This window comes from Sus scrofa, chromosome 18 (assembly GCF_054392235.1).
Source record: "Sus scrofa isolate SSC_HxYL_T2T_F1_AM1 chromosome 18, Sscrofa_HxYL_maternal_Yorkshire_Landrace_v2.0, whole genome shotgun sequence".
NCBI lineage: Eukaryota > Metazoa > Chordata > Mammalia > Artiodactyla > Suidae > Sus > Sus scrofa.
Window position 1 is genome coordinate 63767368 of NC_139400.1, and position 13173 is coordinate 63780540.

At 45.7% G+C, this 13173-nt stretch overlaps 2 protein-coding genes across 8 annotated transcripts in view; one reads left to right on the forward strand and one right to left on the reverse strand.

The window, feature by feature from the left end:
- The window catches only part of LOC102158154 (uncharacterized), a 145383-nt gene extending 138568 nt beyond the window's left edge, over nt 1–6815 (forward strand). For 2 of the 4 annotated variants that reach the window (XM_085004944.1, XM_085004914.1), the window contains one exon: nt 1881–6815. The gene's annotated coding sequence lies outside the window, so the exon portion shown is untranslated. The remainder of the gene's footprint in view (nt 1–1880) is intronic. The other 2 variants (XM_085004913.1, XM_085004952.1) reach the window with 1 other exon arrangement.
- The window catches only part of POU6F2 (POU class 6 homeobox 2), a 486199-nt gene that overhangs the window by 55922 nt on the left and 417104 nt on the right, over nt 1–13173 (reverse strand). The window lies entirely within an intron of this gene.

The following is a 13173-nucleotide window of genomic DNA, read 5'->3' on the forward strand; positions in this document are numbered from 1 at the left end:
GCCACACCCACGGCATATGGACGTTCCCAGGCTAGGGGCTGAATCAGAGCTGTAGCTGCTGGCTTATACCACAGCTCACAGCAATGCTGGATCCCCAACCCACTGAGCAAGGCCAAGGATCCAACCCACATCCTCATGGATACTAGTCAGGTTCCTTAACCACTGAGCCACAGTGGGAACTCTTGGTTCCTATTTTAAATGTCCCTCAAAGTATATACATAAAATATATAGTATAATGTGTTTATATATATATATATATAATATATAACTAGACATAATATATATGATATATATTTAACACACACATACACACACACACACACACACACACACACACACACACACACACACACACACACATATATATCCAGTACTTCAAATTTAGTCCTGGGAAATGTCAACTCATTATAACAAATAAGCCGCTAGTGTAATGGTTTTCCAACAGTCTTGTTCTAAGCTCGGTAATTTAAAATTTATGTCAATAGTATGAATTTTGGTATTTTTAATTTCAAAGATATTTTTGAAGTACAGCCTTGTCATGAATGTTTCACAGTCATACCGGATGGTTCATTCATCTGCGGTATTAAATCATGAAGACCCTGACATTGAAGAGCAAGGGAGGTATTCAGTCACAAAACCATTAACTTAATGCACAGCTCAGAACTCAGAGATCGTCTGCTTACCTTCTCTAAAAAGTTTCGAGCAATGTTTGTGGCACCAGACTGAGTGTCTGAGAAGGGTGCTTTCTTACTACTTTCGGATTTTTCTGGGCTCCGCCTGCAAGGACAAGTCTACGTATGAAAACCACTGACATTACCCCATTTGTTTTTTAGCCACATCTGAGGCACATGGACGTCTCCGGGTCAGGGATCGAACCTGTGCCGCAGCTGTGACCTGTGTGAATCTGAGCCCCTGCAGAGACAATGCTAGATCTTAACCTGTTGCACTTCAGCAGAAATTCTGACATTATCCCCATTTATACTGTGTTATCTCTGTGTGAGCTGAGCGTGAGCAGACTCTACTTCTTCATTTTTAAAAAAGTATGATTTTGTGATGTCAGAACATCAAAATGAGTTCTTAGAATCCTGAGTAGATGTCACATTTCACCCTATGTTGCTCTAATATGTATATCGCTTTTTAAATGTAAATAATGATTTGAGTATCTTTCTTCTGAAAGGATATTGCCTTTTTACATTTAAAAAAAACCCTTAAGTCCTTCTTTGATAGAAGCGATGATACTGAGAAGAGATCCTCACGTTAAAATCCATTTTCAACTTGCAAACAACTCTTCAAGTTCTGTGTGAGTTTCAAACAGACTTTGGGGTTTTGCTGGCTGTGCAGATCACAAAATCTCTTCCTTTTGGTTGTGTCTGCGAGAGCCTGAGTACAGATTTACTGAAGGTTGACGGGCATGTGTTTACTCTAGAGCATAAGGGGAACCCAGAGACCTTTAATGAACCTCGCAGGTAAAACCCCCGCGGCCCTGCCTTTTGCTTAAAGCCAACACAACATTCTGTCTTAAGGAAAAGTGGAGGCTGTCCTATCCAGCCGCTCCATGGTCCTGGTACCAAGGCAAGCTAGACGTCACCTAGCCTGCTGGTGGTGACGATAAGGAGAAAAGAAAACAGTCCGCTCACTCTGTTGCTGATGGCCTCTGAGTCATCACACTGGCCCCTCTGCATGCTGGGGCCACCGCGGGTCTCGAGACGCAGGTGGTCAAGGGACTGAGGCGGGAGAAGCAGGGCCTGCCTGGTGCTCCCTGCGCCAAGCACTTCACATCCTTTACTGCCTTGATTCCTTACAACAACCCTGAAATGTTAGCACAGTGGCTGAAAAAATTGAAGAAAGGTAAGTAAATAGACAAATGCCGTTTTCCTCAGGTGCAGTAACGCCGGATGGCAGAAGGCTTAAAAGCACGTCCATGTAAAACTTCAGGACACTAAACAGACCTCCTTTGGATCAGCCACCCTCAGTGGATTAAAAGACACACAAGTGAGGAGGACAGCCTGATATTTACGGCAGGCACGGTACTAGGCACTTAGACGCATGACGCTGAAAGCGCCCCTCAGAGGAAAGCGATGCTTTGATGCAGCCAGATCTGGGCTCCAATCCAGGCTCTTTCCCTTTTCTCTAACCCTGCGGCCCAGGGCAGCTGGTTCTGAACGTCTGTTTCCTCAGTGGTCAATTAGACAGTAGCACAAGACCATCGCAGGAATGAAAAGCAATGATGAATGTACACAGCATCTGCCGAGCGTGTTAGCTCACATGGAGTGCTCGATTCATCCAGTCCACAGATGTTATTACTGTGTCTACGCTTACTGTGGGCTCTTCTAGCCACTGGGATCCGTCAGGGAACAAAGCAAAACGTTTTCAGTTAGTATTAGAGCACAGTAAGAAGGATCTCTGGTATCAGACAAAGTGGAGTTGGAATCCTGGCATTTCCAGGTGGATAATCCTGGAAGTTTCTTAACCTATGAAACGGATAAGCCGTGTTCCATCGAGATGAAATGAAACAGCATGTTGAATGCTAGCGACTCTCGGCATGTAGGAAGTGCTCAATGAATGGGAGCAATGGATTGATTTTATTGTTGTTTGTAATAATCCCCAACAACCCCGAATGAATATTGTCATTGCAAGGAGGAGACCACTGCAGCTGAGTGAGATCAGGTGCCTTGCCCGGGGTTGCGGAGCTGCCCGGGGATGAAGTCTAATTCAAACGCCCGTGGTCTTTACTGTGGGCCGCCTTCCACGTGAGCACATGGCGCTTCGCACCTTCCACCTCTGTTACTCTGAGACTGGACTCTTGTGCACATCTACGGACAGGTGTCAGACTAGGGGATGGGTGAGGTTTTTGTCCTTGTGTGTCTGTGTGCTGCTTGACTGATGCCATTGACTTCAAGTATAAAGCTGTATCGATCTTGATTTCACTGTCATCTTCTGAACTCCTCCCCCATGACATCTTCTCGGGATCTACTTGTGTTGGTATTTTACAGGGTGGAAAGTGTTAGCCGATGAGATGCATAGCAGTTTAGAGCAGTGCTCTCTGGCTCATGCATTAGGTTCAATTGGATCGTGTGGGCTTATTTCTGTACATCTGAACTTGCACCTGGCTCCTCTCACTGTTCGGAGTTGTGACTTTTCCAGTCCTACCGACCTCTGATCTATTTCTCATTTCTCTCTTACTGGCCCTTAAGTTGATGATGTGATGCCTACAGCTTTAAGAAGAATGCATCATATCAACAACTTGTGGGCCAACGAGAAAGCTGAGTGCATTATTGGGCATGTGGTGTAATAAACGGGACGGTCAGCATTGATTGGGAGGTTGACTGCATCTCATGTGAATGTGACGTCTTCGCCTCTCTGATAATATTCTTCTTAACCATAAAATTGTTTGCAGGAAAAGCTGCTGTTGCTCTAGAGTTGCTAAGTCACAGTTCAGGCCTCCCTCTCTTTCCTTACCCCCGACCTAAATCAAGTGTAGTTTTCAATCTTCCGCCGGAAAAGGTGAGACATAAACAGCTTCTACCTCCACTCCTGACTGTCATGAACAGCCCCAGGGACAGTCTTCCTGATACTGGCTCTGGTTAAGGTTATTCATCAAATAAATAACATCATCTCGATTACAAGCCCCCACACTTTTCTAGTTTTTAATATTGGTGAACTTAGGCTGCCCCTGACAACTGATCTGTTTAATGTGGCAATGTAGTTTCCCATTACAGAAAAGCTGTTATTAATTGATGATATAACTTCAAATCAGGAGTTTCTGAGACTCATAATACAGAATTGGATAGTTCTCTTTTTTTTACTGAGGGTTTACCTCATTAGAGGGGCAGCTTCCAAAGGAAAGAATCTAGAAACGTATGGAGCTTTGCCACTTTGGGAGCTTAACCAGTTCTAAAATCACGTTCCTGCGTCATACTACAAAAAGCCCCACCCAAGGATTTACGGGGCTAGAGTTCCCTGTGCGGCTCTGAAAGGCTCGCTTTGGTGAGCCTCCATGTGAGGCGCCCACCTCCTTCTCCATGGTTGTCCTCCTGGCTAGCAAGCCTTGCAGGAAGGCAGGGGACCTACGGTCCCTCAGACCCTGGCACCTTAAGTCTTATTTTTCTCTGGCAAGATGAAGTAGAGATCTGAGGTCAGCTTTTCAAGATTATCTCGTTGCTGTAGAGACTTCCCCCAAACGACTTCTCTAGTTCCTCTGATCAGCAAAAAATAACAATGGTGGGAATATTGATTGCAATACTCTCTATTTATTTTGGCAAGATCTATAGTTCTTTGCAGTGTTCAAGTGAGTGAAGGTTTATATATCTTCAAGAGAAATTCAGGAGGTTGATAGGGCAAGAATTACAGTTCCTGTTTGTAGATGGAGCAGTGAAGTTTCTGGATTTGTGACAAATCTATGGAGCATCCAGAAGATGAACCTAAGTCTTTGAAGCCCAGGAAGCAAGGGAAATGGGGGAGGGTGGGTATGGCTTCGGGGCTCACATCTCGGGCCACTTACTAAAGGGAGAGCTGTCTTTTTTTTTTTTTGGAGAAGCAGATTTAATTTTTTAGTAACGATTTTTTTCCATTATAGTTGGTTTACAGTGTTCTGCCAGGGTCTACTGTCCAGCAAAGTGACCCAGTCACACACACACATGTACACATTCTTTCTCTCACAGTAGCCTCCATCATGTTCCATCATTAGTGACCAGATATAGCTTCCTCTGCTACACAGCAGGATCTCATTGCTTAGCCACCCCAGATGCAGTCGTTTGCATCTGTTCACCCCAGACTCCGGGTGCATCCCACTCCCTCCCTGTCTTAACTCTCCCACGAGTTTGCTCATCTGCACAGCTGGGATAATCAGACCTACGGAGAAGCGTCCTGCGATCACACGTGACACCCGGCCGCGGTGAGGCCTCAGTGCGTGCGAGCTCTTATTTCCGTTGTTTTTTTCTAAAATCGCTTAGCCTAAAGGACCATTCTGCAAAAACACAGCACTGGGCTAAGACATAAAGATGGTTAAAGAGCTTTGCACATTGAAATGGTCCCCGTGGACATCAGTTAGGGATATTATTTTGCCACAAGGATGCATCAGTTGGAATGTAAACCATGCTAGTGAAACAAAGAGTGGAAACGTCACCCTTCCTTTGAGAGAGCTAGGTGTCTTCAGACTTACTGCTTGTCTAGAGTTACAGCTGGTTATTAGGTTGCTTCCTAAGTTAACTGGCCCCTTTCCCATTCTTTAGTCAGAACCATTGTGCCAACCGTCCCGACCCAGAACCCACACAAGAACACATTTCCCTATTTTCAGGAAAATGAAATATTCGTGGAGGAAGAATTTTTTTTTTTCAAAAATGCAGTGGCCAGAGGAAAAGAAATGTGTCAGCACACAAATCCAAAGTGCTGGTTTAGATGAGAGAGAGGGACCTGGCTCAGTCGTCAAAGGGAACCCCCTCACTGGCTGGTGCATTGTTTCTGCCCATGGCTTTGACGGTCCAGGACAGTTTGCCCCACTGATTTTGGCGGGGGGAGGACGGTAGCAGGATTTCAGAGGGCGCTTAATCTTCCAGGTTGGCTAGCTCGCTCGGCCGATGGCCCTGATGGAATTAACCCTTTCATTTCAGAACTGGGGCGGTAAAGAGGGAGCAGGAGGCGAGCGGGGCGACCTTTGGCAGGGCAGCGAAGGTTGGGCCGAACAATTCGCTGTCGTTCTGAGGCCCGACTGGGCTCTGAGACCCGCCTACGCAGCCGAGCCACCGCAGAAGCAAAGGCCTCGCATCAAATCCATCCCCCGTAATCACTGCACGCCTTCGGGGCTCGTTAGCGCCTTTTACCGCGAAGGGCGCCCCCACCCCCCAGAAGGGCGAGGACCTGAGGCCAGGCCTCCTCGCACTGAGCCCTCCACTCTCTCTACCCCTGCCCGGGCCTGCAGGTGACAAAGCTCGGGACCGCGGGGAGCCTGCGGGCTGCCTTCCGTTTTTTTGCCCGCTGCCTGTGTCGGGACTGTAGCCCCCAGGGGCTCTTCGGAGCGGCCTGGGGTCCCTTCTTTCCGCAAACGTGCTATGCAGGCGGGTGCACTCGAAACAGCAGCGCAGACATCACCGCAGAGCCCCGTTGGCAGAGCAGAACCTCCCTGGCGGTGGCTCCTTTTTGATCGAAGTCATTATTTCACGTTCGAAAACGTGGCATTTCCCAAAGAGAAAATTCTCCGAGATGTCAGGTGGACAAGGGAGTTTGGGGAAAGCGGGGTTAGAGAAATTAGAGGGGTTTGTGGCGCATTCGCTCGGTGGGGCGCCCCCCCGGCGGGTCCTCATCCATATTCATCAGCCGCTGGGCCCTCCCGCCCACCTGCCGCCTGGGACTCAAGTCCCCGGGCTCCGGGCTCCGGGGATGCGCACGCGACACCGGCGCAGCATCTCCTTGCGTCTCCCCTGGAAGCCCGGTTTGTGCGGAGTCGTGAGAGGCGCATGTAAGGAAACATTGCTTTAATGCAACAGCCTCTCCTGCAATGAGGAAACAGAGCTTTTAACTGGGCTCAGAGGGGAAATTTGATCTGTTAGTGGAAAGAGGGAGGCGGTTTATTGTGGTTATTGTTTTATCTTTATTACTCGGACGAAGCCAGGGTAAAATTCTTATAATGTTACTAACCCCCTTACACATAGATTTCCCAGCCTCTAGAATGAGCAGATGTAAAACAAAAATGTCATTCTACTAAACAATGTTACTTGCTATGCATTTCCCTGAGTGTGATTTAATTCTTTTACACCTTTAGAACAAACTTCATATAATACTTGCAAATGAGAAAATAAAATGTTTTTTATATGGAAACATAACTGCCTACAAGCCTTAGTTCTGGGGGCACAACACAGTGATGGGATATGAGAAAACAAAATCTCTTGCCGGATTGTTTTCAGTTTTAGTTTGGAAAACATGGCCAAACCCATTCGTTGAACGGATGGCCTACACAGATTGCTCTGTTCATAATATTTTGGGGGAAATACTACAGTCGCCAACTCTGAAGTTTTAGATACCTACTCTGAATTTTTAGATACCTACTCTGAATTTTCAACAGAGTGTGTTTGATGCTTATTTATTCAAAATACATAAATATATATTCTATTTTTGTATTACAATAGTATTCTGTAATATGATTTTGTAACTTTAAAAAAACCCCAATGTTTTAGGAGTTCCCTTCGTGGCTCAGCAGAAACAAATCTGACTAGCATCCATGAGGATGCAGGTTCGATTCCTAGTCCCCCCTCAGTGCGTTAAGGAGCTGGTGTTGCTGCGGCTGTGGTGTGTGTGGGCCGAAGGCTATAGCTCCTACTTGACCCCTAGCCTTGGAACGTCCATATGCTTTGGTTGCGGCCCTAAATAAAGAAGACAAAAAAAAAAAAACCAAAACAATGTTTTATAGTAAAAATTCAAAACTCACACAAAAGGCACCCCCGTCTTTCTCATTCTGATCACCCGAGGAAGCAAGGAGAGGGTGGAGGGAGGGGTGTTAGGACTTGGCTGTATCCGTGATGCTCCACTTGTAAAAACAAGCAAACGAGCTGAAGCTTGGGTGGAAAAAAGTTAGCGTCTAGGTGGCTGAACAAAGATGTCTTTTGTACTATTTTCCATGTAAAAATTATTGCTATTTTTCTATACATTTAACTTGCTTCATTGTAAAAAAATGAAACTCCAGCATTTATGTGAAACTCCCTAAACTGCTGACCAGCTGGCTTTAGCTGGATGTGGCTAAGGCACCTCGTTGGCTCTGGTCCCACGTCAGAGCGCCACACTTGATCTCCTTTGCGTAAAGTTTAAAATTAGCTTTACAGACGCGGCCAGCTGTGTCTTTGTTAGTTCTCTAATGCAACAGACCTAATAAAACCCACCAAGGGGCTCAGGGGACACTTACTGAATGAGTTCATTGCCTCTCAATCCTTTGGGTAAGATTTGCATGTATTATAACTGTATCTTTGTTCATCTTGTAGCGATTGTCTCCAAAAGAGTCTCACCTTTCTATTTAAATTATGGGTGGAATGACCTTAGCAACCCATAGTTCAGGGTGAGGTGCTGCTTTTTCATCCTCAAAGAATAGCTCTTGCATTAACGTATGGACAAATTCACATAATTTATTAAATTCTTAAGACACAGCAGACCCCATGGTAAGCACACTCCCTGCTCTTATCACATCTAAAACGCCACAACAAAAGTATGTGAAAAGTCTTATCACTCCCATTTTGCTGATGAGAAACAGAGGCCCAGAAAAGTCCTGTAACGTCTCTGAGGCCACAGAGCTAGAAACGTGTTCCTATCAGACCTGTTTCCTTCATTGCCTGTGTTCTTAGCAACTCTACTGCCTTCTAAAGATGTGAGTCGGCTTATGATTTATTACAATTCAGAGGAGCATCCCAATGTTGGCATTAAGTGTCTTCAATTCTGAAACGTGTAGTTTTTTTTTTTTTTTTCTTCTTTTGGCCATGCCCTCAGCATGTGGAAGTTCCCTGGCCAGAGATCAAACCCTTGCCATATCAGTGACAACGTCGAATCCTTAACCACTGGGCACCAGGGAATGCCCCTAATATGCCCCTAATACATGTATTTTTCACCACTTTTGAACGCACTTTTGATACTGCAGTGGTCCTCCAGCTGTGCTGGTGGTGTTCCTGCCTCTCCACCCATCCCCCCCTCCAGCCCGGGCTACTATTCATATCAGCACATTGTTTTTCTTTAATCACGGTCTTGTGGTCATTTAGGAAGTGGCCCCTATTCTGCAGCAAATCCTTCCTTCTCGCCAAACCAGCTCTGCTTAGCTGTCGTTTATTCATACAATGCTGTATTCTTGGTAACCTGAATGGTAAGTTAAGGTAAGTCCCTTCAAATTTTTCTTCCACTTACGTATAAAAAAGTAATGTTTGTTTTGTTTGTTTGTTTGTTTGTTTTGCTTGAATGGGTCTTTAAAGGCTAAAAAGAGGGTTTTTGACTTGCTGCCACTTAAGAAAATTTCACAGTGGTCGAGAACTAATTTCATCAGGAAACATTCTGAGCTTCAGTTAAAATGTAAAATGCTTTCCTTAGCCCCAGGATAAAATAAAATTTCATTTGCTTTTACTTATCTGCAATAATGCCAATAAAGAGATATTGCCGGGGGAACATGAGGGAAGCCAATTCTGTAGCTGAACAAATCGATGGTAAATCTACTTGCCAAATCCTGAACAATCCCACTGAATAAGTGTTGGGAACACACACCCCCCCTGCACAGCCATAAACTGCAAACGCATAGCTTCTTGATGAACAGTAACAGGTGACGCTCACGAGCGATGGCGTTATTGAATGTGTGCCGGGGTACTGGACGTTTCTAAGCCCTTTCGCCCTAAAAGCTGGTGCCATCATAGTCCCCATTGTTCAGATAAAGAAACTGAGGTACAGAGAGGGTAGGTCAACCAAGAGAGGGTCAAGGGTGAGTGGTTCTGGAACCCATTTGCTTTTCCTGTACACTGTACTGCCCCTGAGATATCTATCTCCAAACCAAAGGAAGGTTTCCAGAAGATGCTAGAAAAACTCCAAACCATGATGGTGACAGTGAGAATTATGACAATCATTGAGTCTTTCACAGCCTACTCAGGTACTATGGTAGGTATTTTTTTCACATGTTATCTCATTTAATCTTTATAACCTAGGAGTTTAGATTTGATTAGTTTTAATTTTTACTTATTTATTTGCTTCTTAGGGCCGCACCTGTGGCATATGGAAGTTCCCAGGCTAGGGGTTGAATCAAAACTGTAGCTGCTGGCCTACACCACAGCTACAGCAATGCCAGATCCGAGCTGCATCTTCGACCTACCCCACAGCTCATGGTAACACCGGATCCTTAACCCACTGAGGGGGGCCAGGGATTGAACCTGCATCCTTATGGATACTAGTTGGATTTGTTTCTGTTGCACCACAACAGGAACTCCTAGATTTGATTATTTTTTATTTTATAATGAAACAGGCTCAGAGAGCTTAGGTAATTTGCTTAAGGTCACAGAGCTAGTTATTGCTAACTTTGGATACAAACATGTCTACAGCTAGTGCTTCTCCCATTACCTGGCTTCCACACCTGTGTCAGTTCCCGATTCAGTAAGCAGAGGGGACCAAAATGTTCTTCTCTAAACAGAGAATTCTCCAAAGAAGACACATGGATGGCCAAAAGACACATGAAAAGATGTTCAACATCACTCATCATCAGAGAAATGCAAATCAAAACCACTCGGAGGTACCACCTCACACCAGCCAGAATGGCCATCATCCAAAAGTCTACAAACAATAAGTGCTGGAGAAAAGGGAACCCTATTACACTGTTGGTGGAAATGTAAATTGGTGCAACCACTGTGGAAAACAGCATGGAGATGCCTCAGAACACTAAAAATAGAACTCCCATTTGACCCAGCAATCCCACTCCTGGGCATCTATCCAGAGAAAACCCTGACTCGCAAAGACACATGTACTCCAATATTCACTGCAGTACCATATACAATAGCCAAGACATGGAAACAACCTAAATGCCCATCGACAGAGGAGTGGATAAAGAAGAGGTGGTCCATATACACAATGGAATATTACTCAGCCATTAAAAAGAACAAAATACCGGCATTTGCAGCAACATGGATAGACCTAGAAATTCTCATGCTAAGCGAAGTCAGTCAGACAATGACACCAACATCAAATGGTTTCATTTGCATGTGGAATCTGAAAAAAGGACACATGAACTTCTTTGCAGAACAGACACTGACTCACAGACGTTGAAACCTATGGTCTCCACATAGGTTTGGGGGGTGGGGAGATGCCTGGGGATGGATTGTGATGATCATTATACAACTAATTACCATTGGGACACTGTGAAGTTGCGTGTGATGTAATTTTAAAATACTTTAACATACCCGGGTAAGGCGTATGCTTTGTGAATTTAGAATGTAGCATTTTATTAGAATTATTCACTCTTAGGACTGGTGTCTGACTCCTAAATTAACTAAATGAATGGCAGGGTTAAAAGGGTCTAGTGCGGCTGAAGTTTTTCCTCCATATATGCTCATAACTACTAATTGGGAAAAAAAAAAAACATAAAAATCCTTAGCTATAATGACACATCCCATCCCTTTAAATTTACTGAGGTCCAGTAAATGGAAACTGATTCCAGGACAGGGAAGCAAAATTTCAAGTCCCAGGGGATGGGATGTCTTCCTGCTGAGAGTCTAAGCCCTAGAGCCAGAAGGAAGATCTGGACACGTCTTCTTGTGTGGGGTGGACATCTGTGCGGCCAAGGGCACAGACCTAGGACTCCCTGCCCTCTGAGCACGAGCCACTGGCCCAGGCTGCCTTGGAGGGGTGGCGTTCGAATTTTGAGGATGAGGCTCTGGTTTAGGAAGGCCAAGTCATTGCTCCAGTGTCATAGGACCAGCACGAGGCAGAGCCTAAACCCCATCCCAGGCAGGTATGAGTTCAGTCCCGCTCTTACCTATGGAATCGTGCCACCTTGGTCTCCACGGAGCCAAGATCGTAGCAGTGGGGAGCAGGGACCAGGGCATTTCTGAGAACACAACGCCTCCCCCCGACCCCCGCCGCGCCCCGAGACGCCTTCTCAACAGACCTACCTGACCAAATTATCAGTGGAATGAAACCCACTTTTCTAACTTGGGTTGGGATTTCAATGTTTTCCCTTGTGGGAAAGCGCTGATGTCAAGAATGCAGAATGAAAGGGTCTCGAACGGCAGGAGGGTTTCTCTTCGTCTCTTTTCTGGGAAAGCTCCACGGAGATTTTTAAGGAACTGAAAGGGGGCTGAATACGTCATCCTAGTTTCCGTGGTATTTTGCGCGTGGCTCATACGCACCCACGCCAAATACGGTCTGCCTTTGGGGGTGCAGTCTGACTACTTTACTTTGCAAAGCTCAAACAAGTGCTGTTGTGCTAAGGATATAGGGCTTCCCTTTTTCTGGGGAGGTGACGGTTTTCTATCACAAGGAGTAAAAGAACCCCCAGTGCGCTAATGAATGTAGCCCATTCCGCTAGGGCACGATGCCATGGGGTGTGTCTAAACTCTCAGACAAGACGTCACAAGCAGGCAAGATGGATTTCTCTGTAAATGTAAGTTGGGTCTCTTTTTTTTTTTTTTTTTTTAGGGCCACACCCGCAGCATATGGAAGTTCTGGGGCTAGGGGTCAAATCAGAGCTGCAGTTACTGGCCTACACCAGAGCCACAGCAATGCCAGACCTGAGCCTCATCTGCTACCTACACCACAGCTCAGGGCCATGTTGGATCCTTAACCCACTGAGCAAGACCAAGGATCGAACCCGCATCCTTAAGGACAGTATGTTGGGTTCTTAACCCACTGAGCCACAACAGGAACTCCTTTTTTTTAACTTTAGGAGATTCGTATACCATCTCAAACCAACTATCCTAACACAGTTTCTAAAATAGAAAAAGTAAAGCTAAAATCAACGCTTATTCAATAGATAGAGAGTGCCAATCGAGATTCTACTCGGAAGCCCATTTTCCCAAGGGTACTCGTGGGCTGGGAGAGCTGTCCCAGGACGGGGGCTGGTCAAGGCTGCACAACGCAAAGGTGGTAACTCTAGCCCCTGAGAAGGAGGCAATGTGTAACTGGCAAAAATTCAGCCATCCAACCATCAGAAGCATAAAACTCCTTAATAATTCCTTCTAAACAATAAAGCATTTTTCTCCCTCAAAAATACTTAAGTGGCAGGGCAGCGTGGTACCTTTCACGTGGACATTGGAATAAAGAAATCAGAGGGCCTACACATCAGTGGTTACGCTGTCTCTTGAACTCTTAAAATTTACATTTCCAGGCCCATCGGGGTGTCCTACCGGGGGCGTGACGCAAGGGAGTGGCTTCCAGGATGGGCCTGACCTGAGTCTGCGTTACAGACATCATAACCAACCTTCCTCCACTCCAATTCCCCACCCTCCAGAAATCTTAATAGGCTTCTGTGAGCCTCCATGCAGAGCCAGCTGCATAAAATGATCCTTTGCTGAAAAGGGATTGGAACAGGGTTCAAGCCGACATTGAAAGGTGACTGCAGAGGGCACGCTGTTCACACAACCCTTCTTTGATGTGTGTGGTGTGCACCTGTGATCAGATGATTCATTACCTGGGGCCGCTCTTTGACAAGCTCCATCGTTCAGGCCTTGGGGTTCT